Source organism: Crotalus tigris, unplaced genomic scaffold, assembly GCF_016545835.1.
Source record: "Crotalus tigris isolate CLP2741 ecotype Arizona unplaced genomic scaffold, ASM1654583v1 scf7180000024115.3125172, whole genome shotgun sequence".
NCBI lineage: Eukaryota > Metazoa > Chordata > Lepidosauria > Squamata > Viperidae > Crotalus > Crotalus tigris.
Genome location: NW_024100392.1, coordinates 749,170 through 773,956, shown reverse-complemented (window position 1 = coordinate 773,956; position 24,787 = coordinate 749,170). Strand labels below are relative to the sequence as shown.

The 24,787-nt window shown below is 35.5% G+C and overlaps 1 protein-coding gene across 6 annotated transcripts in view; it reads left to right on the top strand.

Annotated features, from left to right (window-relative positions):
- The window catches only part of COL8A1 (collagen type VIII alpha 1 chain), a 114,418-nt gene that overhangs the window by 4,091 nt on the left and 85,540 nt on the right, over positions 1 to 24,787 (top strand). Inside the window, exon 1 of one of the 6 annotated variants that reach the window (XM_039322428.1) lies at positions 2,595 to 2,610. The exons of 3 other annotated variants lie outside the window; for them this stretch is intronic. The gene's annotated coding sequence lies outside the window, so the exon portion shown is untranslated. Of the gene's footprint in view, positions 1 to 2,594; positions 2,611 to 2,988; positions 3,012 to 14,985; positions 15,097 to 24,787 lie in introns of those variants that run through there. 2 more of the 6 variants (XM_039322427.1, XM_039322424.1) reach the window with 2 other exon arrangements.

Below are 24,787 nucleotides of genomic sequence, written 5' to 3'. Positions count from 1 at the left end.
TCCCAGAATTCCTAGTCAGCCATTTGAAGGGTAATCCCAAGACATCTGGAGGAGAGCTTATATATCACCAGTGATTTACAATTTTTTAAAGGTTAGGAAAACATTTTAAATGTTACTTCCCACTGATTTTTCAGTAATAAATTAAACTGAAAAGAAAAAGGCAATGTTATCCAATGCTTCAGAAATCTCAGTCATACGTATTTTAGTGACAGCCTTGTATTATCTCACTATAGCTAATAGTAAAGAATTTTGTGCACAGCATAACGTTCATTTTTTATAACTTGAAAAGCACTTGTTACATTTAAATCCTTAACAACTTTATAATTGTTTCAGCTGCTATGCACAATTTCTGTGGTTCTAATGAGATTTTCATGCTGAAAAAAATTCCACCTAGAAATTCAATAAATTTCCAGAATCTGAGATTATTGGTTTGTATCTGGATTTGTGGATGGAATGTGTATATCGCAGAATTAAAACATAATACAAAGTTATAATGAGTTTGTTGGTATATGCAAATTAATTCCATGAAAGAAACCTTTTGTTTTTGGTAGTTTTTTTTTCAAAGATGCCACAATTTGGAACTATGGGTTGTTGATTTTAAGCCTGACTTGAGATTTAATTTATCTATTAGGCTAGTCCAGGTTTTATGCTTTCTCCATTCCTTTCAATACTGGCAGATGAAATGGAAAAAACAAATAGGAATTGGCTAAATAATTCAGGGTTATGTTGCTTCTCTGACTTTTTCTTTTTTGGCTGATATTATCTATGAAAGCAGCATGTATGTATTTTAACTTAACAGAGAACCACTCTATAATATTAATAAACAGTCATTTTATTTTCATGACAGTTGGAATCATTGTTGACTTTAATCTTTAATATATATTGCAGTGCCTTGACATTCCCAACCCATCCATCAAAAACATTTTCAGTGACCTGGGCTGACACATGTGTAGGACATTCTTCATATGTTTGTATTTCTGAAATACAATATTGTATATCAATGCCACTCACCTATAAGGGGAAGGCAAAATTGATAATACTAGTGTAAAAGCCAGGACCTAAAGTTGGTACAGGTGGAGTTCTCCTGATTCATCACAATTAGATCTCCAGAACAACAAAATAGGCATTGTGAATAGTAACTTCATTTTAAAACCTTATTTCTCCAGTGGATGATAAACCTCCCATGATAAATATGATGGCAGCAAGTTCATTAAGGTAGGAAAAAGAAGATGAATGAATTACAACCTACATCCTAAAGCATAAAGGGCATGAAGCAAAAAGTAGTCTTGAACATTCATATTACTGCGTTATCGATTTATTTTTAAATAGGAATTTCTTATTTTAGGAAAAGTAAATCTTGGTTCACTGGACAACAATACGTCCAGTATTATTCTTGACTAATAGCCTGGGATGCCCCCTCCTTCAAATTTTCAGAATCTTTTCTGAATAAAATCTCATGATGTTTCAAACAAAATAGGCTATATCTCTTGAGATATTGGCATTCTTCATCACATCTTAAAAACAATTAAGAGGAAGTGCTTAAGGGAGTGACTGAATGAGGGAATGACTGAGTGTTTTACACCTGGGGAAAAAATCTTGTTCTAAATATTTCCTCCATAAAAGCAGTTTCTTCTCCTTCTCCTCCTTCTCCTTCTCCGCAGCGTATCATATTCTGCACACTGACAATCTGCAGTCAAAATAAGGAACTCTGGGTCAGGAAATTAATGTTGCTAATTCATAGCTGTGGGTATAATCTGATAATATTTGATAGTCTGAAGTTGTTTAAACTAAGTATCTCCCAGTGTATTGTATTCCATCATTCTACATTTGTTTTGTAAAATCACTTGTCCTTTATATATTACAAACACATCCTTGCCATCCATAAAGTAAGGCTTACCAAAACATTACTGTGGAATATAAAGACAGAAATGTTCCACTAAGAATAACTGCTAAATAGTTATTTAGTTATTTAATATTTATTCCATGATTATCTCTTTTTTATATAAATAATGCAAAATAGTAAACATTCCTAATATTTCTTCTTCTTCCTGTTTTCCACATAACAACAACAACCCTGTGAGGGGTTGTCCAAAGTCACTCAGCTGGCTTTCATTCCTAATGCGTGACCAGAATTCACAGTCTCCTGGTTTCTAGCCTGGTGCCTTAACCACTAGACCAAACTGGATAACTGGCTATTATATAATATGAACTGCTTTAGCTCAGGTAAAGTATTTATTAATTCTTCCCTTAGATTGGTATTCCATCTTTCCTCTGGGAGCACTCCCCTCTTCTATTTCCCCACCCACATAGCCTACCAGTAACACAGACTGGCTGAAAGAAAGTGGTTAGCTAAAAGTTACTCACTGAGTTTCCCTTGAAGAAGATGGACTTGAACCTGAATTTCCACAATTATAACACTACATTCACAAGGGTAGGCAACTGTTTAGGATCCAAGAGTTGCAATGGTTGCTCATTTAGGGGCCATGCACTGCCAAGATAAACACACACGTAAACTAAACAGATGTAATTTCCTGTTTTTCTCTTACACTTTCCTTTTAGTAATTTTCAACAGCAGGGAAGGAGACCAAAATCATGTAGCTTTTCCTCAAGGTAAGTAAGAGGAAAGAGAAAATCTAGTCATTTGCCATCTGGTGATTTAAAAAAAAAAAAAAAAATCCCTGATTTTCCACTGCTAACTAGGAGTGGGAAAATTATAATCTGTTTCCTGATAATCAACTGATCATTCTGCTCTCTTGGCTTGTGGGAATATGCTACATATTTTGCATCTGAAGGCCACTTTTGATAATTTTGAATGTCCAGCTTCATGTAACCAGGGACATATCACTATGTGTCTCATAGGCTTGACTACTTCCTTAATCTTCCCAGCCTAAGCACTTTCAGGAAATTTATGGCATTGAATTAAGTAAATTAAGTGGGCAATAGGAACTGAAACATGGCTCATTTTCCTGCCTCTGAACCTTGCCATTGCTCAGCCTGAAGCCTCAGACCAGGTAACTGAAAATAGCTATTCCTTTTAGGGTTTCTTCGTGATAGATCAGATAGGTAGGTAGGTAGGTAGGTAGGTAGGTAGGTAGGTGGGTGGGTGGGTGGGTGGGTGGGTGGGTGGGTAGGTAGGTAGATAGATAGATAGATAGATAGATAGATAGATAGATAGATAGATAGATAGATAGATAGGCAACTTCACTCCCCCAATGATATGCTAATATATATGCAATTCTAATGACTATGCGTCACAGAAGTGCCTTTTAAAGTTTATATTTAAGTTGTCTGCAATATAAATAGAATGCTTGATGGCTAGAACACATATATAATGTTCAGCTAGCTTTCTTTTACAATCCACCCCATCATGAGCTTCATAAATTGCTAGAGCAAAATATATCTTAACTTAAAGGGAGCAAAACCTTCTTGAATCAGAACTGAAATGATTTGCACATGATTCATTTGTGCATGATTCATCTTCAAGGGCAAAGATGATTTTTTTCACAGGATTGATATAATGTCCTTTTTTAGCAAGTAAATGTGCTATTATTAATCCACATGGAAATGCAGGGTTTTTTTTTCATGTTAAGACCACGTTTTATAAATGGCTTTGTTTGCACAAGCCATATTGTATCAGTTGGTATACTGCTCAGTTACAGTAGGCATTAAAAGATAATTTTCTATTTGCTATGTCTGGGATTAATGAATTGTTCATGTTAATTGGATTTGAAGCTAGTGCAGTTGTTTTCCAGACAATAATTAAAATCAATACATGTAAGATTTGATATTTCATTTGATTGTTAAAATCAAATACAGAAATGGATATTCTTGGGTGGTACACAAATAGAACCATCTATATTACACAATATCTCACAATATCATTTATTTGTGGGTTTATTAGTTTCTTGATAAATGGAGTCTGCAAAATAGAAAGGGACATAGCGCAACCCAAAAACTTTTGATGTAGATCCTTTCAAGGCGTAACTGCCAAACTGATGATTAAAGTAATACAAAGGAAAATACACAAAGGGATTTAATTTCAGGCAAAATTAAATTAAATCATATGTAGAGGCCATAATAACTCTGCATACCCTTTCAACTATGCCACTGAACCTCTACATACAACTGGTTCAAAAATGTGAATTCCTGATTTAGAAATATGAATACCTGCTTTTGATTTGATTTGTACATAGGAAAAATTTCAACAGTGTAATCACAGACATAGACAATTCCATACAATTGCAGAAGGTAGTGCTTAGGAATCTGCTTCTCTTGGGCAACCTGCACTAAAATTACAGCTAACTTTTATGGTGGCGAGAGAAGAGAAGCAAGCTATGCAACCATTCTTTGCTTAGGCAACAGAAAGCTCTATATTGGTGTCACATGTGCTTGAAGAGATTTTTATTTTTACTTTGTGAAAATGTAAAAACTCACCTAAAAAGCAAAATGAGTGTGTTACTTAATTCTCCAGAATTGTAAGGCAACAGTTACTCTCATAACTAGAATTGCTTTTGCAATATTTGTCTGTGTGTGCAGGGGAGGAGAAACCAATGTTAGGCATTAAGAAGTCTTATGTTTCTTCTATTATTTAAGCCTAGTTTGGGCATCAGCCTTTAAGCCTTAGGTTGAATAAGATTTCCCTTCTCCTCAAAAGCTTTGATGATACACTGATAACAGTGTGCATTGAAATAATTATTAGCTGAAGATATTCCCAAAGCATGTTTTATTTTAAGCCAATGAGTCAAAACATTTTTGCAGCAAGTCAAAACAAAATATATTTAAAATAAATGTCTAAACAAAACAACACATTTTATATATGCTTAAAAACGCCATAATGGAATGTTTCATCTGCATTGTTTCTGAAATGTTAAGGTTTGATATAGAATTATTAGATTAATTCTTTTCAGCTAAATTCATTTAATGGAATGGAAAATATTTTTTTCACCTTCACACGCAGCGCAAGTGTTGGCTGCAAGGCATTTAATACAAGAACAATGCCAATTTATAGCTGCCAATTTTTCAAAAGAAGAAGAGTTCTCATCTGGTATTCAAAGCAATAGAATTTAGTGAAAGCGACAATACTGTCTGTCTATGTCTGTGTGTCTAGCACTATCTATCTATCTATCTATCTATCTATCTATCTATCTATCTATCTATCTATCTATCTATCTATCTATCTCCTGTATTTTCCAGCATATAAGACAACTTTCTAAACCATGCAAATCTTCTCCGAAGTCGGGGGTCGTCTTATACGCTGAGTCGTCTTATACGCTGGAAAATACGGTATATATCTATCTAAAAAGGAAGATTAAAAACTAATACAAACAAATTTAAAGTAATAAAAGGAAAAGAGAAATAAATGAAAGATAAAGCTAAAAGTACAAAAAAGAAAAACTAAAGGAAAAGAAAAATAGAAAAGAAAAAAGATACAAAGAAGTAGCTTCCAATCTTCTTTACAGCAGTTATAACTATAATTATAAAGTTAACTCTTGCTCAATGTTACAGCATAACTCTCTTCTTTCTATAATCTATCCTGTGTAATCATCAAACCATAAATCATTAGTTTGTTTTTTTTCTATTTTATACAAAAAGTCATTAGAGATTTATAGTCAGTTTTCAGACAAATGTTTTCTTTGAACAAAAAAGTCAATTTACCCACATTCCATTATCTTCACCAACCATTCCTTCATGGTGGGTAGGACCAAATCTTTCCATCTTTGTGCATACAATAATCTTGCTGGAGTTATCATATGTGAAAACAAAGTTCCATGACTTTTTTTTTCAAACTGTTTACTCATCAATCCAAACTAAAAGTTCTGGCATATTAATCTTTAAAATCCTCTGAATCAGTGTGTGTATTTGAATCCAACTTGTTGATGCTTAATATAGATGTATTGTTCTCTTATATTTTGTGGCAGAATTCGGTTTTCCAAGACCTGTTTAAGTCACATGAATCCTGAAACTTTAAATAGTTTCTCTTTTGTGGTTTCTACCAAAGAATTGGGTTTATATTTTAAGCAAAATAAGGATAATCTTATCCTTCACTCCTTCCAAAGACCTGAACCAATTAAATGTTAGAATTTATTATCAAGTTAGACTATAACCAAATTAAAAAATTAAACACATGTACACACCCACTCACAAAGAGATATATATTTTATATATAACTACATTCTAGCTGAAGACTTTGGATGATTTTTTCTCATTTTTGTGCATTTGGCCTAAATTTTGTGAATGATTGCTTGTTTCTAATGAGGATTATTAATTTGGACATATTTGTGATGCTACTAAAATTCCTTGCTAGACAGCAGAATTCCAGGGCCAAATCATTGCTCTGAAAATTAATGTGGGAAAAATTGAAATAGAATTGTTAGGCCAGACATAGTCAGTTTATTTAAAATGAGTGAGGTTGTTACTGTTTGGAGCCATAGCAATTTAACTGTCTTGATGGCATATAGTATGAAAAATTCTTCAATCTCCTCCAGGTTATTCAGTTATATTTCCCAACAAGCAATAGTGAGTGATGTTAATGATTTTTAGCGTTCTTCCTTTGATATCATGTGTCCTTTATTGTCTAGGTGGCCAACAGCTTGTAATCCTAATCAAGTAATCAATATGATGCTGGATATTTTGTTTTTCTGTGTCTTTGTGGATCATTCTTTACAGGGTCTTGCCTATAACAGTACAGAGATAATCAAACAACTTTTCTTGTACAGATGATTTCTGGAATTCAGAAGCATTCAGCTCACTTGACAGGCCTTGACTGTTTTGTAATCAAATCAGCTTTCTGTTAATATTCACAGTGTTGAGCTTGTTTGCCACCTCTAGGAAGCCAGTGTAAAATAATTTATTATATCACTTGCTATAAATTTGTTTCTACTGTGCCTATTGTGTTTGTTAACATTTCAACCTGTAATGAATATGTTTCTGCATTATGTCTTCTTCCTTGGATCTTATATTCTGATGTCTTTGTTGACAGCTTTAGAACATAAATCATTATGACAAATGGCATACAGTCACTCCCTGTTGCCACTGATCTACCATTCAGATTATAAAGAACCAGCAGACACCTGGGGTGGTACAATCCTTTCTCCAACATAGAATCTGTTGTACCAATTCTCTAGTTTAGGAGTTTAAAAACATGTCAAAAGAGGAAAGGAGGAGGAGGAGGAGGGGGAGGAGGAGGAGGAAGAGATGATTATGATAACAATGAAAGCAGTATCAGATTGTGATGATTTTGGGATTTATAGAAATATATTTAATTTAATATAGGAAGAGGCAGTGGGATGCCTATCAGCATCAATGTGCCTGCAAATACATCCTTTGTGTTGATCAGTGTTCATGTCCCACTTGACTTTCTTACTGTACCAATAAAGGAGAATGTTTGTAATTCAGGGTTGAAATGAGGGATCCTTGGTGCTCTCTGAGCTTGGTTGTTTTCTTGCAGAAATTTTATTACCCAAAGTAGCACATCAAAGTAACTGATGATGTTTCCTAGTTTGGGTAATGAAACATCTGCAAGAAAACTATCCAGCTCAGAAAGTACCAAGGGCCCCTTATTTCTTATTATATTTTTTGTTAATAATCTTTTGCTTAAAGACCATTATTCAAAGGGAATTCACAAGTAAGAAGAGTCATGTTTATTCTACATTACATAGTGCTTACATAAACATTTTTACAAAATAAAAATGGTGAGCGACTGTACTCCCATTGTTTATTTAAATGTTTGCTGACTTGCACAGATAAGAAGCATTGTGGTATAATAGGAGACTGAGAGAGCACTGATATTAATTAATTAAAGAAATAATAATTCATTCAAACAGATACAATTACAATAACAGAGTGGTAGCCACTATAATGTCAGAGGACCATTGAGACTTGTGTTAACAGAACTTTATTTATTTGTTTATTTATTTATCAAATTTATAGCCACACATCTTACAAAAGTGGCACGAAGTACAATGAGGGGTCTACAACCAAGTTAAAAAATAAGTTTTAACCATTTTTGTTTAAACAAAAGTTAAAAAATAAGAGTACAGAAAAATATTATGCTTATTAAAATATTAGACACTATAGACACTGCTAAAAATTAATGGGCAAAGAGATGTTAATAATAATGCAGCCAATGGTGTTCATTCCTCAAATTCAAATTCCATCTAGTATTCCTTTCTTTTTCTTCCTAGTCCTTGATGGCATAATGGAATTTCCTTGATTTACTGAATTGCTGAAAAAATTTATTTACAAGTTTTTCTTATTAAAAATAATAAAAACATTTGCTAGTTTTAGCTCAGATTTCTTCTTGATTAGTTTTTATTGATTAAGCTTAAGACGACATACTTCGGTGGTTACTCCCATCAATTATCTCAGTCTAAATGTTTTCAGTCATATTCTACTGAAACAAAAAACCTCTGTTTCATTGCCACAAACTTGATTCAAAACTTTTGTTCTTCTGTTCTCATAATCTTAAATTTATGTCAGCACTCAAGTTCCATATGATGTTATGTTCAGACAGAAGAAAAGAAGCTGGCTTTTTGCCTCAGCTGGAAAATAAGCAAAAGTATTCAATGGTCAGTGTTTTGCATGGAAGTGATATCACTGAAATAAATAAGCCAGTAATGATCTCAAGACGTACATGCTATAGAAGACCTGGACAGATTCTAGAAGTTGTTCTATCTCAATGTATGCAAAAGTGGATATCACAGTTAGAACTCAAAAAAATGACAAGGCAATGAAAGCAGCTCATATTGCCAGTTCTTTTAATGAAAGGATGGGAAACATAAGGCCTTCCAGATGTTGCTAAACTGCTATTCAGCATGCCTCAGCCAGCATGGCCAATGGGAAGATATGCTGGGAGCTATAGTTCAGCAACATCTAGAGAACCATCAAATCCCCACCCGTGCTTTGACTTCACTGCTTTGCGTGGTGGCATATCTTCACATATTGGCAAAATTAGGCTTATTTGTTTCCTAAATCTTCATCCTTACAAGATGGCGCAGCAGTTAGAGTGCAGTACTGCAGGCCAATTTAGCTGACTGTGTTCAGCAGGTCAGCGGTTCAAATCTCACCGGCTCAAGGTTGACTCAGCCTTCCATCCTTCCGAGGTAGGTAAAATGAGGACCCAGACTGTTGGGGGCAATGTAAATATATACATACATTGCTTACTGGTGTACACCGCTTAGAGAGTGCTTGCACTTAAAAGCGGTATATAAGTCTCATAAATAAATAAATTTAAAGCTTTAGTATTAAATATCAATTTGCCACTTAGACAGCCTTTACCACAAATCTTTCAGTTCATTTACATTTATTACTTAGATGAATTTCAAGTAGAATAATTTAATTGAAAATGTTATAAGCTGTTTTGGACGGGGTTTTGGCTACATTTATTTCTACTTTACTTTAGAACAGTTAACAGTTAGCCAATCCTTTCCATTGGCATCCAACTCTTATAAAACATATGCTTTAAAAGAGGAAAGAAATAATTCATTGCTCATTTCCACTTGGCAAGGGGATAAAATGTATCATTGTAGCATTCTTGTTGTTTGTTTCAGAAAACGTTAATTTGAACTTTTAGGAATACATCTTTCACATTTTAGCTGTTTCAGAAATACTAATACTTGTCAATGTTGGAAATAAAACCTCAAGCAATATTTTAGCATAAATTTTCCAAAGCAGCTTGGGCCAAAGCTGATTCTTTGAGTTTTCATAAGTAATAAATTGTATCTGTAACTTCAAAGAGGCCATGGCCTCAATCACAAAAAGAAATACTCAGAATATCAAAGAACTTTAAGTTCTTCATTAAATGTTCCAACTTTGTCCAGCCGTGCTGAAAAAATATACAAGAAAATTTCTCCACCCTTGAAGAAGGATCTGGATTTCCTTAGAACATATAAGCCACGGTCAGAGAAGGTGTGAATTTTCCTAGACCATTCCTCAGGTGAACTTTGATCAAGTCATATGGCATTTTGCCAGCCCTGCATTTCTGTACCCAATGCCAATGTGAAGAAGGTTTTTCTCCACTGCTCATGCTATCAGCATTAAACTATTATGAGCAAGCTTATTATTTGTAAAAAAAAAAAAAATCATCAGATGCATTTGGTAGGAATAGAAAATTTATAGCTTCTCCCTTTTTGTAGCCCTCAAGCATTTTTCCTATTTCTATTTTTCCCACGCCATGGGTAGGAAACAGATGGAAATTGTACAGTAGGCATATGACAATCATTTTTTTTAAAGATCCCCCCAACCTAGCCTTGCCTGCCTATGTGGTATATCCCACCCACTTTACAATCTGATCTCCTTAAAAGCTGGACCACTTACTCACCAAAAGTTTAGTAGAGAAGTATAACACTGCTTTTTTCTCCTGACAAAGATTGGTTGAGTTTCTTATAGAATCAAAATGTGCATAATAGAGAAGATTATTATTTGTTTGATAGCAACAGTTAGATTTGGGAAGGGAGTTCCAAGAGCAGTAGTGCAAAATAAATAAGGTATATCACACTAGGATTTTCTCTTTTCTCTTTTTTATTTGTTTCTCTCATCTTACTAGAGGCGTGGTGGCACAGTGCCTGAATGACACTGGAGAGTCTCTGCTCCAGTGATTCAAGTCCTAGCATTGCATGGCAGAGTGAGCTCTTGTCTCTCACCTCAGCTTCTGCCCACCTAGCAGTTCAAAAGCATGTTCTATGTCAGTAGATAAATAGGTACCACTATTTACCTAACAAGCCAATGCTTCATGCAGCGGTTAGAATCCTGCCGGTACTGAATCTTTCCTGTTGCAACACCCATTTGTGAGGTGGCTTTGGTGGAAGGAGAGGGCCTTGGATGATGCTTCAGGAAAAGCCACTCATCTTTCTGGTGTGAAACTAACATGCCCTCCTGTGGTGCATCTTGGAAGCATGCAAAGGTGTACCTAAAAGAGCTAGTAAACAGGCAAGTACTTCTATAACTATTAGCATTATAGTCTCTTGGTTAATGCAACAACACCATGTGCAAAATTAAATAAATAAATAAATGTCCTACTAAGATTTTCTTCTTTTTTATGCATTCTTGGAGCCTGTGGGGCGGGAGCAGTGGTGGGATTCAGCCAGTTTGCACCAGTTCAGCAGAACCAGTAGCTATTTTTTTGTTGCCCAGGCCCAGAATGGACTTCTGGAAGTGGCATCCAGACAGTGAACTGGTTGTTCACATATCTGAATCCCACCACTGGGTGGGAGTAGCTTTTCTTTGTTCTAAAGGTTATATGTATACGATCAAAGCTTTGCTTATACTACTGTTTCCTATATTGCAAAATCTCTCAGATGTAACATGCTTCTGTACATGATTCTTAGCACATCCCAATTTAAACCCTGTATCAGTTTAGCCACTCCATGCAACTGATGAAGTGGGCTGAAGCTTATGGAAGTTTGTGTATTTTAAATAAAATGTTGTGAACTAGCACCTTCTGGTTTTCTGTGGATATAATGGAGACAAATGTGTTGAGCAGATTCAATTTCACAGAAACCTCAATTCAAGGTTGGTTCCCGGAATGTTTGTATATCTAGGTTAAACTCTGTGTTTGCAAAAAGCAAGAAAAATACATGTTGAAACAGATGGGCCCAAGCATTTATATGGTTGCTTTGTAGATGGTAATTGTCCATGGTCCCCTGCCAGCTTGCTAGCTGCACCCATCTATAAAAACATTTGTATAACTAAAGTATATAAATGGGAAGCTTTCATGCTTCCCGCAATTATACCCCATCTACATACCTTTTAAAAGTGATGTGAAGATAGCTAAAGTTTATTTGGAATATGGCTACCTGATCTGGCCTGCAGAATTCCAGATGTCCAGTAGATGAGAGCAGAGAGGTACAGAAAATTCTAAATTGTTGTTTCCATCTAGTGGTCATCTGGATTTCTGCAGCACAGATCTGATTGTTTTCTTAGAAAGTATATTGGGGAGTTAGAAAAAAATATCAGGGAGCAGGCTCAGTAGTTTTCTTTCTGGGAAATGAATATTTTCTGATATGTGCCTCTACTACCAGAGATAACTTCACTCACAAAAGGAATTGATCTAAAAGACTTGACTAAGAAGTATGAAAAACTACAGGCTTCACAGTCACAAATGTAACCAGTTAAATCCTCTCTTGGAGTCTTAAGACTAAGCCTATGCTTTTTCCTGGAAACAAGTGGAAAGGCTAGGCATAGGCAAAAAGTAAATCTTCAATTAAATATAGATCGACCAAGAAAAAGTTCAGATGCATGTAGGTAAGTCAGTACAAAGACTAAAAACATTGTGTTATTTCAAGTTGCCTGTTCCTTTTTGTGCTCAGTATCGTAGCAATAGGCCAGTATCTTCGAGTGTCTTCCAGATGTGTTGGATAGCTATGGTGTGGGGGAATTCTGGAAGACAGAGTTCAACACATCTGGAAGGCACCAAGTTGAGAAAACTTTAATAAAATATACATTATATAATACAAGGAATCGGTCAATTTGGATGGTCTAAAACCATGATTCATGTTTTGCCAACTTTTAAAATCCTCTATAAAATCCAAGTGCTTTCATGCATGAGGACTTTAAAACAGGTGGATAAGTGAGTTCTTTATGATTTCTTTTAAGAGGGAGGTCAATGCTTCTAGTTCTCAGTCTAAAAGAACTGGTACAGGATGTATTGCTGGCCTGCCTATTTACTTAGTTTACAAAAGACAGATTATTATTTGTAGGCAGGTCCAGTTTGCACTCTCTTTAAAGTTAAGCAACATGAAAAAAACAGAGCAAGACCTTCAAGCTGTCCATCAATCAGCAGCATCATTTAGACAATAGATTGAGTAGATATGCAAGTCCCAGATTGTAATATTTTGAACTGGTCAAATGGATTTCTATTTAATTTTTTATAATTTGTAGCATATGAAAATTCTTATGTCAATCCCTTTTTTAAAATCTTCTTCCTTCCTTCCTTCCTTCCTTCCTTCCTTCCTTCCTTCCTTCCTTCCTTCCTTCCTTCCTTCCTTTCTTCCTCAATGGTACTACATCCACATGGACAGAAGTAAGCAGTGGGATATCACAAGTCTCCATCCCAGTACTCTTTAATATCTTCATAAATGACTTAAATGAAGGAATAGAAGGGGAACTCATCAAATTTCAAGATCACACTAAACTGACAAGAATAGCCAACACCCCAGAAGACAAGCTCAGTATTGTGTAGTGGGCTTCAGTAGGCAAGGAGCAGACCAGTTACAACGTTATTTATTGACTCAAACTAGAACTGGAGAACTGCAGGCAATTGCCTGTAATTTATACTCTGAGCCCACAGGGCCTTAACCGATCACAATACTTGAAAAACCCGCCCAAATATGAATGTTCAAAGTTTCCCTCCAAAACAGTTGGAGTTAACAGTCAGGGTCATCTAAAGGTTAGTTTCACTGGTCGCGGGGTAGAATGGAGCAGATGTTACATGTCGAATCATGTTGGCATTGAGGAAAGATTAAAACTCTCCTGCCATGAATTGTGCCCTGTTGTCGGACACAATTACATCTGGCAGACCATGTGTGGCGAACAGCTGGCGCAACTCTTGGATGACTCTTGTTGTCATCAATGAGACCGGTACCACTTCCAACCACTTGAAATAACTATTTATTACAATTAGGAACACCTGCCCTTGGAAGGGACCCTCAAAGTCAATGTACACGCGAGATCATGGGGCGTGCATGGTCTCCCAGCAGTGCACTGTTGCTTCTGGCATCTCCGGTTGGGTTTCTTGGCAAGCCTGGCAACTCCTTACTTGATTCTCAAAGTTCTTGTCCAGGCCTGGCCATCACAAGTAACTCCTGGCTAGGGCCTTCATTTGAACAATTCCTGGGTGCCTCTCGTGTAAGGAATCCAGCACACTGGAGCGAAGACTGGGTGGAATGATGATCCTGCTGCCCCACAGCACACATCGCTTGTGAGCCGACAGTTCATTTTTCCGAGAAGTGTAATGATAGAACTCAGGGCCTGGCTGGGTCTTTAGCCATCCCCTTAACACTCAGTGGAGAATGCGGCTAAGCGTTCTGTCCATGGTGGTTTCAGCTGCAACAACCCCTGCATGTAGGTGTGCTTCAGACAGGTCCTGGATTGCCAGGATACGAAAGCTGCGGCTGGGTCCGGATCAGTCTGCAGTAGAGGCAGTTGGCTGAGATCATCAGCATGGCCCATTTCCTTATCCGGCTTGTGGACTAGCCAGTACAAGTATGCAGCCATGAAAATGGACCATCGTAGCATTTGCAGCAACAGGATCTGTGGTGTCTGTTTGTCTGCTGTGAAGAGACCAAGCAGAGATTTGTGGTCTGTAAAGATGGTGAAGATTCGTCCATATAAGAAATCGTGGAACTTCTTAATGCCAGCCACTATGGTGAGGGCTTCCTTGTCTATCTGGGCATAGTTTCTTTCAGCCAATGATAACATTCTAGAATAGTATGCGATGGGGGCCTCTTTTTCATCTGGCATCCTGTGGTTTAGTACTGCCCCAATGCCATATGGCAAAGCGTCACAGGCTAGTGTAGGTTTTTGTTGAAATGAGCTATGAAGGAGTCCGATGATAACAATGATTTTACTGCCTTGAATGCTTTGTCTTGGGTTTGCGACCAGACCCAGGGTGTTTTTTGTCCATTAGGTGGTGTAGTGGTTCTGCCAGGACAGCCTTATGCAGTAAGAAGGAGTGGTAACAATTGAGCAAGCCCAGGAATGCTTGTAGCTCCCCCTTGGATTTTGGTGTGGGGGCTTGCTGAACTGCCTTTAGCTTTGCGTCAGATGAGTGGATTCTGGTAGCATTGATGCAGAAACCCAAGAATTCTGTGGATTCCACGCCAATCTGGCACTTTTCCTTCTTGAGTTTTAGACCTGCCTCGTGGAAACGGAGTACTGCACAGAGACGTTCCGCCAGGACTGCTGCTGATTCCCTGCAATCAGGACGTCATCAAAATATGGGCAGACGCTGGGAATGTTCTTCAATGTTTGTTCCATAATACTTTGGAACAAACCTGGTGCTACACTTACTCCAAACTGCAAGCAGCACATTCGGAATGCACCTCTGAGTGTGACGATTGTTTGTTCTTCTGAGGTAGCATCATCTACCGGTAGCTGCTGGTAAGCCTGGGTGAGGTCTAACTTAGCGAAGATTCGACCTCCCTGAATTCTGTTTTCCAAGACCAGTTTAAGTCACATGAATCCTGAAATTTTAAATCGTTTCTCTTTTGTGGTTTCTACCAAAGAATTGGGTTTATATTTTCAGCAAAATAAGGATAATCTTATCCTTCACTCCTTTCAAAGACCTGAACCAATTAAATGTTAGAATTTATTATCAAGTTAGACTATAACCAAATTAAAGAATTAAACACACATACACACCCACTCACAAAGAGATATATATTTTATATATAACTACATTTTAGCTGAAGACTTTGGATGATTTTTTCTCATTTTTGTGCATTTGGCCTAAATTTTGTGAATGATTGCTTGTTTCTAATGAGGATCATTAATTTGGACATATTTGTGATGCTACTAAAATTCCTGCTAGACAGGAATTTTAGATAGAATTGCTAAACAGAATTCCAGGGCCAAATCATTGCTTTGAAAATTAATGTGGGAAAAACTGAAATAGAATTGTTAGGCCAGACATAGTCAGTTTATCTAAAATGAGTGAGGTTGTTACTGTTTGGAGCCATAGCAATTTAACTGTCTTGATGGCATATAGTATGAAAAATTCTTCAATCTCCTCCAGGTTATTCAGTTATATTTCCCTACAAGCAATAGTGAGTGATATTAATGATTTTTAGCGTTCTTCCTTTGATATCAGTGTATGGGAAAAGATCAAACAATGCTAAGGATGTATTGGAACAACACTGAAAAACAAGGAGGGAAATTCAAGAATAGAACAAGAAGGAAGAAAATATGCAGGCACAAAAATGGTTAAAATAAATAAATAAATAAATAAATGAGTTTTCTTCTTTGAGCTACAATATCAAGAATGTAAATAATATACTAACAGTTTTTGATTTCTGGTGCTAAACCATTTTTTTAATATAATATTTTATTGGTTTTCCAGTTTTACATTTGAGTATTTGGAAAGCAGCATGGTGATTGGGTGGTCAATAGTTCAATAACAAAATGTTTAGTACATGTCTCAGGTTACATCATCAAATATTCCTTCTCTATTTCCCTTAACATTTGCTATATCATATTTAAGCTAATAAATTTGTATCAAACTCAGTTAAAACTTCATTATCACATTTATCAATACAGTACATTTTTGCTTATACATATCCATATCCTGTTTTTAAGTTTTACCTAATTTTTAGTTTTTAATTGCAGTACTCCAATTTAACCTTTAATATCCATAGTATTTGAGTTTCGGGTAGCCCAAATTTCCTTTGTCTCACTACATAAAAGTTATAATATATAAAATACACATATTACTTACTTAAATATATTCTTATTTTATTTCATAAACATTTTCTATTTCTCATCCTAGTGCATCACCACTTAATAATGGCATATCCTTTGTTAGCTCAGGTCCATCATCTGTATTGTCTGGGCTAAACAATAATTCAAAGCTATTTCCCAATAGTTAGTTTTCATTTCCCTTATTAGTCTAAATCAGTGATGGCGAACCTTTTAAAGACTGAGTGCCCAAATCTCAACCCCAAACCCACTTATTTATTGCAAAATGCCAGGGCCACATCAGCATTGTGGTGCTCTCAGGGGGGGCAGGGAGGCACCTCTGAATGCCACCTCTGGCACGCAAAAACCAGGGGCACAAAAATGAGCCACCGTGCTGCAAGGCACAAAAATGGCTGCCGTCGCACCATGAGGTGCAGATACTGCACGTAAGAATGGGGCAGGGATACTGAGTATCATGCAGGCACTAGCCCCACCCCATTTGCAGCAGGTGCTTGCTCATGGCCCCGTGTGCGTATGCACGCATGTAAAATGCTTCCCCCTCCCTTTTTTTCCATTTTAGAGAGTGGGGGGGGGGAAATAATTCCCCTCCCTCTCTCCTCACAGAGGGAAGAATTTCAAGAAGCTTTTAACAGGAAAGTTACTTGGGATATAGAAAAGGTAGAGTCATCCAATTCCTCCGCGTTGCTTTCAAAGTGCTTGTTTGTAATTTTGGTCTTGGCTGGTAGCAGCTTAGTGATGAGCCATGTTGATGGCCGATCTTTTCACCGTCGTTAGAAGAGCTGCCCCGGATCAAATGGGAGGGTTGCCACCCTTCTGCGATCACTTGGGGGTCCTCTTCATGCTCGTCGCCCCTCCATAATATTGTATTATGCTTCTGTTAGTTCTGGAATAGGAGCAGCAAAGATAAATGGAATTTGCTAGTGCGTCTTAGGATAATTTGCTTGAAATCAACATGTGTATACTTGCTCAACAATAATAACATCAAGACTTTTGGTGTGGATTTTGTTATACTGAATTATTTTACCAGAACATTTTGGGGAATGACTCTAAGTATTAAATTAAATCTGGAATGATTTAATTTCTTGAGTTTTGTCTTGTTCTGTTCTATTTGCAATATATCTGAATAAGCAATGTTAGCAATGAAAACTGTCACATGATGATGTAGTTTTATTAGTGTATTGCAACTTAGATACACTCCATGGACTGCAGCTGAGTTTCTTATACACATTCAAAACACTTGAATTAAAAAAGAAAAGCTTTTCATTATTTCAAATACCTTTTGATTAGTACTTTATTAGTAATTTATAGATAGAAAGTATCCTGGACTCATGATTTCTGTATGGTGAAGAAATGCAACTCTATGAATTGATAGATCTCCTTAATAACAACTATTGCAACATTTTGTAGTACTTTAGGACAGCTGGGTTTATTGTTCTTGTCTGGAGTGTGTGCTTCCTTTTCTATAGGGATGTATATGTATAGCCTGGCTTTTTAATTTCTTAAAACTTGCAAAGACAATCATGCTGGCACTATCTATTTTGCAAATTGTGCATGTAAATCAATATTGAAATAATATTGCTATAGCTGAAGTGTCTCTTGCAGAAGTGTTGTGCTATATATTTGGGACATTATTTGGGTTGTGCATGTACAGTATGTGTGATTCAGGAATGAAAATCCATGGAAATGTCTACAAACCACTACTCACCTTGTACACAGGTTTTTAAAATGTCAATAAGTAGACGCAACATTTTTAAACTCATGAAAGCTGAATTTGTCCCTTAAGCAAAGACCTTATGTGTTTTGTTTGACTTTGATATGTCAGCCCATCAGTTATAGATTGTAAAACATATTGATTAAATTTAGCCTATTGTGATGGTTTCAAACCATGCTTAAGAAAACTATGGCATAGTGCAATCTGAGAGCTTAGACACAGATCTTCATCAATGTACACACTAGAAGTTGAAGGTCAAATTTCAAAGTGGAAAGATTGCCTTAAAATTATTTTCTGATAATCTCCAAACAATATTTTCAATTCTCACCAATATACTTGGATTATAATGTTGTACGTATTATATGCAGCAAAATATCTAGGCTACTTTAGCTTGCTCACTGCCTTGATGTTCAGTCATACCAAAACTGTTAAATGTATTATTACCCAAATCATTTAAAAAGTGATATAATTACATATGAGTAAATGTGTTTATAAATCAGTTCCCAGAGTAGACAGAAATTGGCTATATTGCTCTACAAATTCAGCTGGACCTTGTCTTATCACAGCTTCAGATAGCTAAGTTTATTTTGTTGTTTTGCAACAAAAACCTAAATTCAAATCGGCAGCAATTGAGTTATTTCAATTTATGCTAAGTATTCCCATGTCCTGCAGTAAGCACTGTCATTTCCCAGCATTTCTTAAAATGTTGTTTCATGCTCGATTGATGGTTTTCCCCACCTGAACACTTTCCTTTGAGTTGTATCTTTGCAGCACTTCCATGCAACACAAAGGATATTTTCAAGACATCTGTGCAAGACATTGTTGAGCACCATTTAGCACTGTCCTAACCAGTTATGATTCATTTTTATATAAATGGAAAAATGTATAAGCCTTCAAAAAAAACTTTTTGTTCCAGTTGTTATCATGGTGTGTTCTTTGGTAAAAGAACAGGAAAATTATTAAATTATTAAATGCATGACTAAGCTATATATTTTAATTTAAATATGTAATTTGTCCCATGCTCTTTAATAATTTATAATTCTATACTATGAGTATAATTTGATGTGAGATTCAATAGCAAGGCTGGTGGCATAGAGGGGAGTTACAAACTTGTCTTTGGCCTCAGGAAGCAAAATGTCAGAGACTCATTATCTGCTATTACTACTGAGATGAAGAACTTCTGGTGAGGTTCTGTCATTTATGATTTATCTATTGCTATTGTGCCAGATTATAAAAAACAAACAAACAACGATTTGTTTAGGATAGTATCTCCCAAAATATGACTTATGAACTCCCTGTTTTACATCCAATCTTTGATTAACTAAGGGTATGTGTGAATATTGAAATTAAACCAGACAAAGATGTCTAGAAATGCCCATTTTTGTAGGTTCCTTCTCATTTCAATCTCAGAATTTTAAGATTAATTTAATCTTAAATATAGGCCTGTTGGAGTCAAAATTACTTCCCTCTGTAATCATTGTTGGGATCTTTAAACTATTTTTTTCTGTTAGCACATCATCTTTCACAGGCCAATACAACATATTTTGCAAAAGGGAAATCTATGAGAACCATTAGAGTGGGTGGGTTTAGGAATTTTAAAAATGTTTTTTGTCATTGAACATATCTCTACTGTCATCATCAGATTACATTTTTTATAAAATTAGAATTTGGGTTACATCCAAAATATAATTTATTGCTTAGGTGTTGCTACTGGACTTAAGGCTGTCTTCTTTTACTGAAGATAAAACATGTGTTATGAGAAATAAACAAGCCAGCATATTAGGAACAAAGGAAATTCCAGAAAAGAACAGAGAAATTGTATATTTTGTTTGATATTCTGGATCTGCCCAAAACCTGAATTTGATGCTTTTACAAATTTTCTCTTTACTTGTTTTATCTTTCATCTAGCTTGGGTTCAAATGAAATTGCTTAAAACCTCTTCTTTATAAGATTTATATTCATAGTAATTTTCCTGAAATTGATGGAGAAATGTTGTCATTCTCATAAAATAAAGAGGAAATATGTTATGTATGTAAATTTCTTTTCCAAATAAATTAGAGTATGATAAGTTACTAATTTCGATTTTTTTTTCCAAATCTGGTTTGGTTTCTGGCATTTAGATCTGATTGCAGAGTAACTTGGGTCATATCAGTAAGTGCATAAATGTCTTTCTTTCTCTTGTCATTCAGCTGTTTAGTTTTACATTTAGTTTGTTAATTAGTTATTAGAAATTTCCAGCAACTTTAGCAATTAGTAGCCTTAATTATCAGTACATAAGTACATACATGTTCTTAGCAACCAGTGTGAGGATAATATCTAAAAAAATACAGAAGCCCAAGCTACCAATGGTGGGATTCAGCCAGTTTGCACCATTTCAGCAGAACCGGTAGCTACTTTTTTTTGCCCAGTCCCAGAACGGACTTCTGGAAGTGGCATCCACACAGAGAACCAGTTGTTCACATATTTGAATCCCACCACTGCATACAACTGAAAGATATGAGTCTTAATATTTGATTTCAATAGGACTTTTTGAATATAGGCTGTATTTGAATATACAAATATACTAATAACAAACTGACAAAATAAGTATAAGGAATGAGAACAAAAGTGGGCACCGGAAAATCTTAGTCATATTCACCGCCATCACCACCACCATGCCCGTCTTCTCTTTCTTCCCTGTCCCTTTCCTCCTTGTCTAGTGTGCTGTCGTGAGAAAGAGCTCGTCTTCTCTGGACTTTGGCCAAGGAATATGGCTGGTTTTCCTGGTATATAGTCTACTTTGATGTTCTGTATAATACATGTTTATTTTCCTCTATAAACATGATGCTACAGAGTAATCAAAAGAGATGCAGAAAAATATGGCTTGAAAAATATGATTTATTGATCATCCCAAAAATTGGAACCATTTTAAAGGTCTAATATATTTATGCACACATTATTTGTATTCATAGTGAGATTTTTTAAAAGTATCTAACACTGTACTTTAAATATAAAAATCGTAAAAGAAACAGTGTATAAGTTCCTCAACAATAATCCTCAAGAAATAGTTCTAAGATGCATGGTAAAGAGAATGTAATGGGGTCTTGGTTGGAAATAAAGGTGCTAAGAAAAGTTAGTCCTGGAATCTCTATATATTGCATACCCATTAATGACACCCAGAAAAGTACGTGTGGATTTGTGCTACTGCGTTCCTACCATGCTATGACAAAATATTGTTCCCAATAACTTTAAGACCCAAAACCAGGGCTTTTTTTTTTTTTTGTCATAGAACGCCCAGAATGGAATTCCGGCACCTTTTTGGGATGGAACCTTGTAGGGTAGGCAAAGCGGGTTGTATGACATGTGAGTTCCGGCACCTTTTTTTTTTTTAACAAAAAAAGCAATTTAGCTCATTGAAATTTTTTTTTTTGTAAAAAAATTTTTATTTTCGATTTTTCATTACATTCATAAAGAGTAATTCAGATAAAGAATAGAATAAATTTATACACACAACTTTCGGTATTGCTCACCCATTTCCCCCCAAACCGCATCCACCCTCTAACCTCTTCTCTCACTTCCCTCTTTCCCTCTTCTTCCTCACTCTCCCCCTCTCCTCCTTCTCCTCAACCTTCCTACTTACTTCTCCCCTTCCTCCTATCTTCTCACTCCGGATGCAGTCCAGGGGAAATGCCCGAGCAATTCCTCTCTCCAAATTGAAACATCAATATTATATACAACAAAACTATTTCTACTTATCTGACCTATTTAACCTCCAACCCATCCTCCCCCCTCCCCCCTCCCCCCGACTTCCCAGAGCCAAGTACAGGGTTATACAAACATATTAAACATAATCTACTTAAGTTTACTAATTATACAACAACCAAAATCATACTAACCCTTAACTCTCTTCAAACTTTAACATCATAATTTTATAAACAAATCCATGACTCATAAAATAAATGAAACTTTGTAGTTCCATATTTCTTCTGAACATATTCTATCCATCTTCTCCATACAATAACATATCTCTCTTGTGAATGATCCTTTAAATAAGCAGAAATTTTAGCCATTTCTGCTAAATTAGAAACCTTAAATACCTATTCTTCTAAAGAAGGCAGAGAGTCTTTCTTCCAATATTGACCCACCAATAATCTTGCTGCTGTTATTAAATTCAACATTAAAATAGTTTCTTTAGCATCAAAATCCACAAAAATACCCAAAAGAAATAATTGGGGAGTAAACTTAATCTTCCTTTTAAAAACCTTTTGAATGTTCCACCAAATCATAATCCAAAAGGCTTTAATATTTTTACAGGTCCACCAAACATGAAAATAAGTTGCATCAAAGCTACCACATCTCCAACATTTAGGTTCAGGTACATACAAGACAACTTTTTAGGATCCAGATGTCATCCAGATGCCAGCTCATTGAAATTTTGACTTTGCCTCTACCATGGGCTCCAGGTGATTGATACAGAATAGCAAAGGGGACTGCAGTCAACAGGAGAACCACCAAAGAATTTCTTTCACTTGCTTCATTTTATGTAATTCTTTACTGGTCATCCTAGTACCAATGCAATTTATGATGTAACTTTTTTTGTAGATTAGGCTAAACACATAAATATGTATGTATGTCAACTTCCCTTTCCTTGGTGGCCTCCAGGTGTGTTGTCCATGGACTGAAATTCTAGGAACTGTAATCTAACACGTTTGGGCAACAAGCTGAGATTTTTTGATGGTATTCAAATTATTTTCTAGATCAGAGTTTGCATCTCTAAGGAAAAAAGGATTTAAATCCTTCTTACAAATAAGTTTATGTGCTTTTCATTTTTTTTTCTCAACATTAACATTCCACTTATCTCAACTAACCAACCACTTACATAGATTTATGCTCCAAGTTTTTCATATCAAATTTATTGTTTGATGACAAATAATAGTTTAGCTCTGAACTTTAAGTTTTTGGAAATATGAATATGAAAAAGTGTTTCAAGAAGTTTGAGCATTTTGGACCCATTTGTTTTACGGATAGGGAAAAAAAGATTTAGAAGCAGGTATTTGTTAATATTCAGTATGGTGTGTAATAAAACTACCATAAATTCTAGCCTTTTCCAGTGCTCATTCATATTGTGGAATGTTTCCAGAGTCTTGGATGATTGTAAAAAAGTCCTACAATACAGCAATTAAATTGTGTCTCTTTGTTTCATAGATTTTTTAAAAAATAAATGTATTGCTTTCCTTGTTTATGGATTCTATCCAACCTATTGTAAATAGCAAGTTGATAAAGCTGCTAGGAATTCTGTTAGGAATCGTCTGAAAAAGGCTGTTGAGGAAATAGTGAATATAGCTAGCCTAGCACAGCAATGAACAAAGGGAAGATCCGAATTATATTAAAAGTTCACTAGGTTGACAATCTACTAACTATATTTGTGAAGAACTTCTGTCTCCTAATTTTTTAAAAATATCAGAAAGAAAGTAATTCTCCTTTAGCATAAATTATACTGCAGAAATGAAAAAGCATTAAATAAGAATAAATAAGGTTTAATGTGTAAGGGATTGGACAATTGTTCAGTTCCTAGCATTCAATAATCTGCCTAACATTCTTCCTCAAGTTTAAATAAATATTGTTTTTAAATATTGTTTTTAAAGAATTAAACATGTGTATATGAAAGCAGTGAAACTACTTATTTACCCAACTTAAAATCACTGAGGTGTCCCAAATTGCTAGATAACTGAGTGTCTAACAACAATAATTATAAATTTGGTGACTCTTCTGGAAATATCTGGAGACCTGACAACTTAGAACAGGACAACTGATAATGGATTGGATGACATACTACAAGGTCAGCTTCCTTGTTGTATTGAAGGGATAGCAGAAAGCTTCCAAAATAGGAAGGTTTTTTTCTGTTCATGGGTGTTATTAAATTTATCTTCTACCTGTTATACATAAACATAAACATTCTTCCATGAAACAGATAAAGAATACTTACTTAGTACTTTGTATATTACAACGGACTTCTGTGCTAATTATACAGTATGCATGGATAGAGACTTACTTAAATTGTCCTGGTGCTTTGTTTCCATTTGGACCACGTTCTCTCAAGACCAGATTAAGCTTTAACGGGCTAATAGCTTATCATACTGTAGATCTGTAGATCAAAAGTTTGGATTTCAGAGAGACTTACAGAAAATACTGGCAATTTTCTTGTTCTCTCAGTCAAACTAGCAGGTTGCTTTTTTCTGGTTAACAAAGCCTTTGATTTTCTTCCTTATGTTATCTTTTGGCATCCAACCATGCCTCTGCATTGATTCATTACTGTTCCTTTAATTTCTTCATCCTCTTGTAGTCTTCAGCTTTTTGGACTAGATTCAACATCTGTGGTTAATACTTCAAATACTGTCCTTTCCAGATCAGGATGACCAATTATCATTCATCTTTCCCAAAATCACCAACGCATATTCAATAACCATTGTTGTTTGTTGTGTTTTAGTTCTAGCCATTTTCTCCAAAATGCCATTTCCAGGATTTTCTTTTAATATCCTTAAAGAAAGAAAAAAAATTGAGAGACGCCCTAGAGATTTTTTTTGTATACAAAACAACTCAAGAAAATATAAATTGCTCAAAAGGTCTTCCCTTCCCTTTCAAAAAGGACTAGAATTGAAGAGCCAATAAAGAGCATTTATCTGCCAC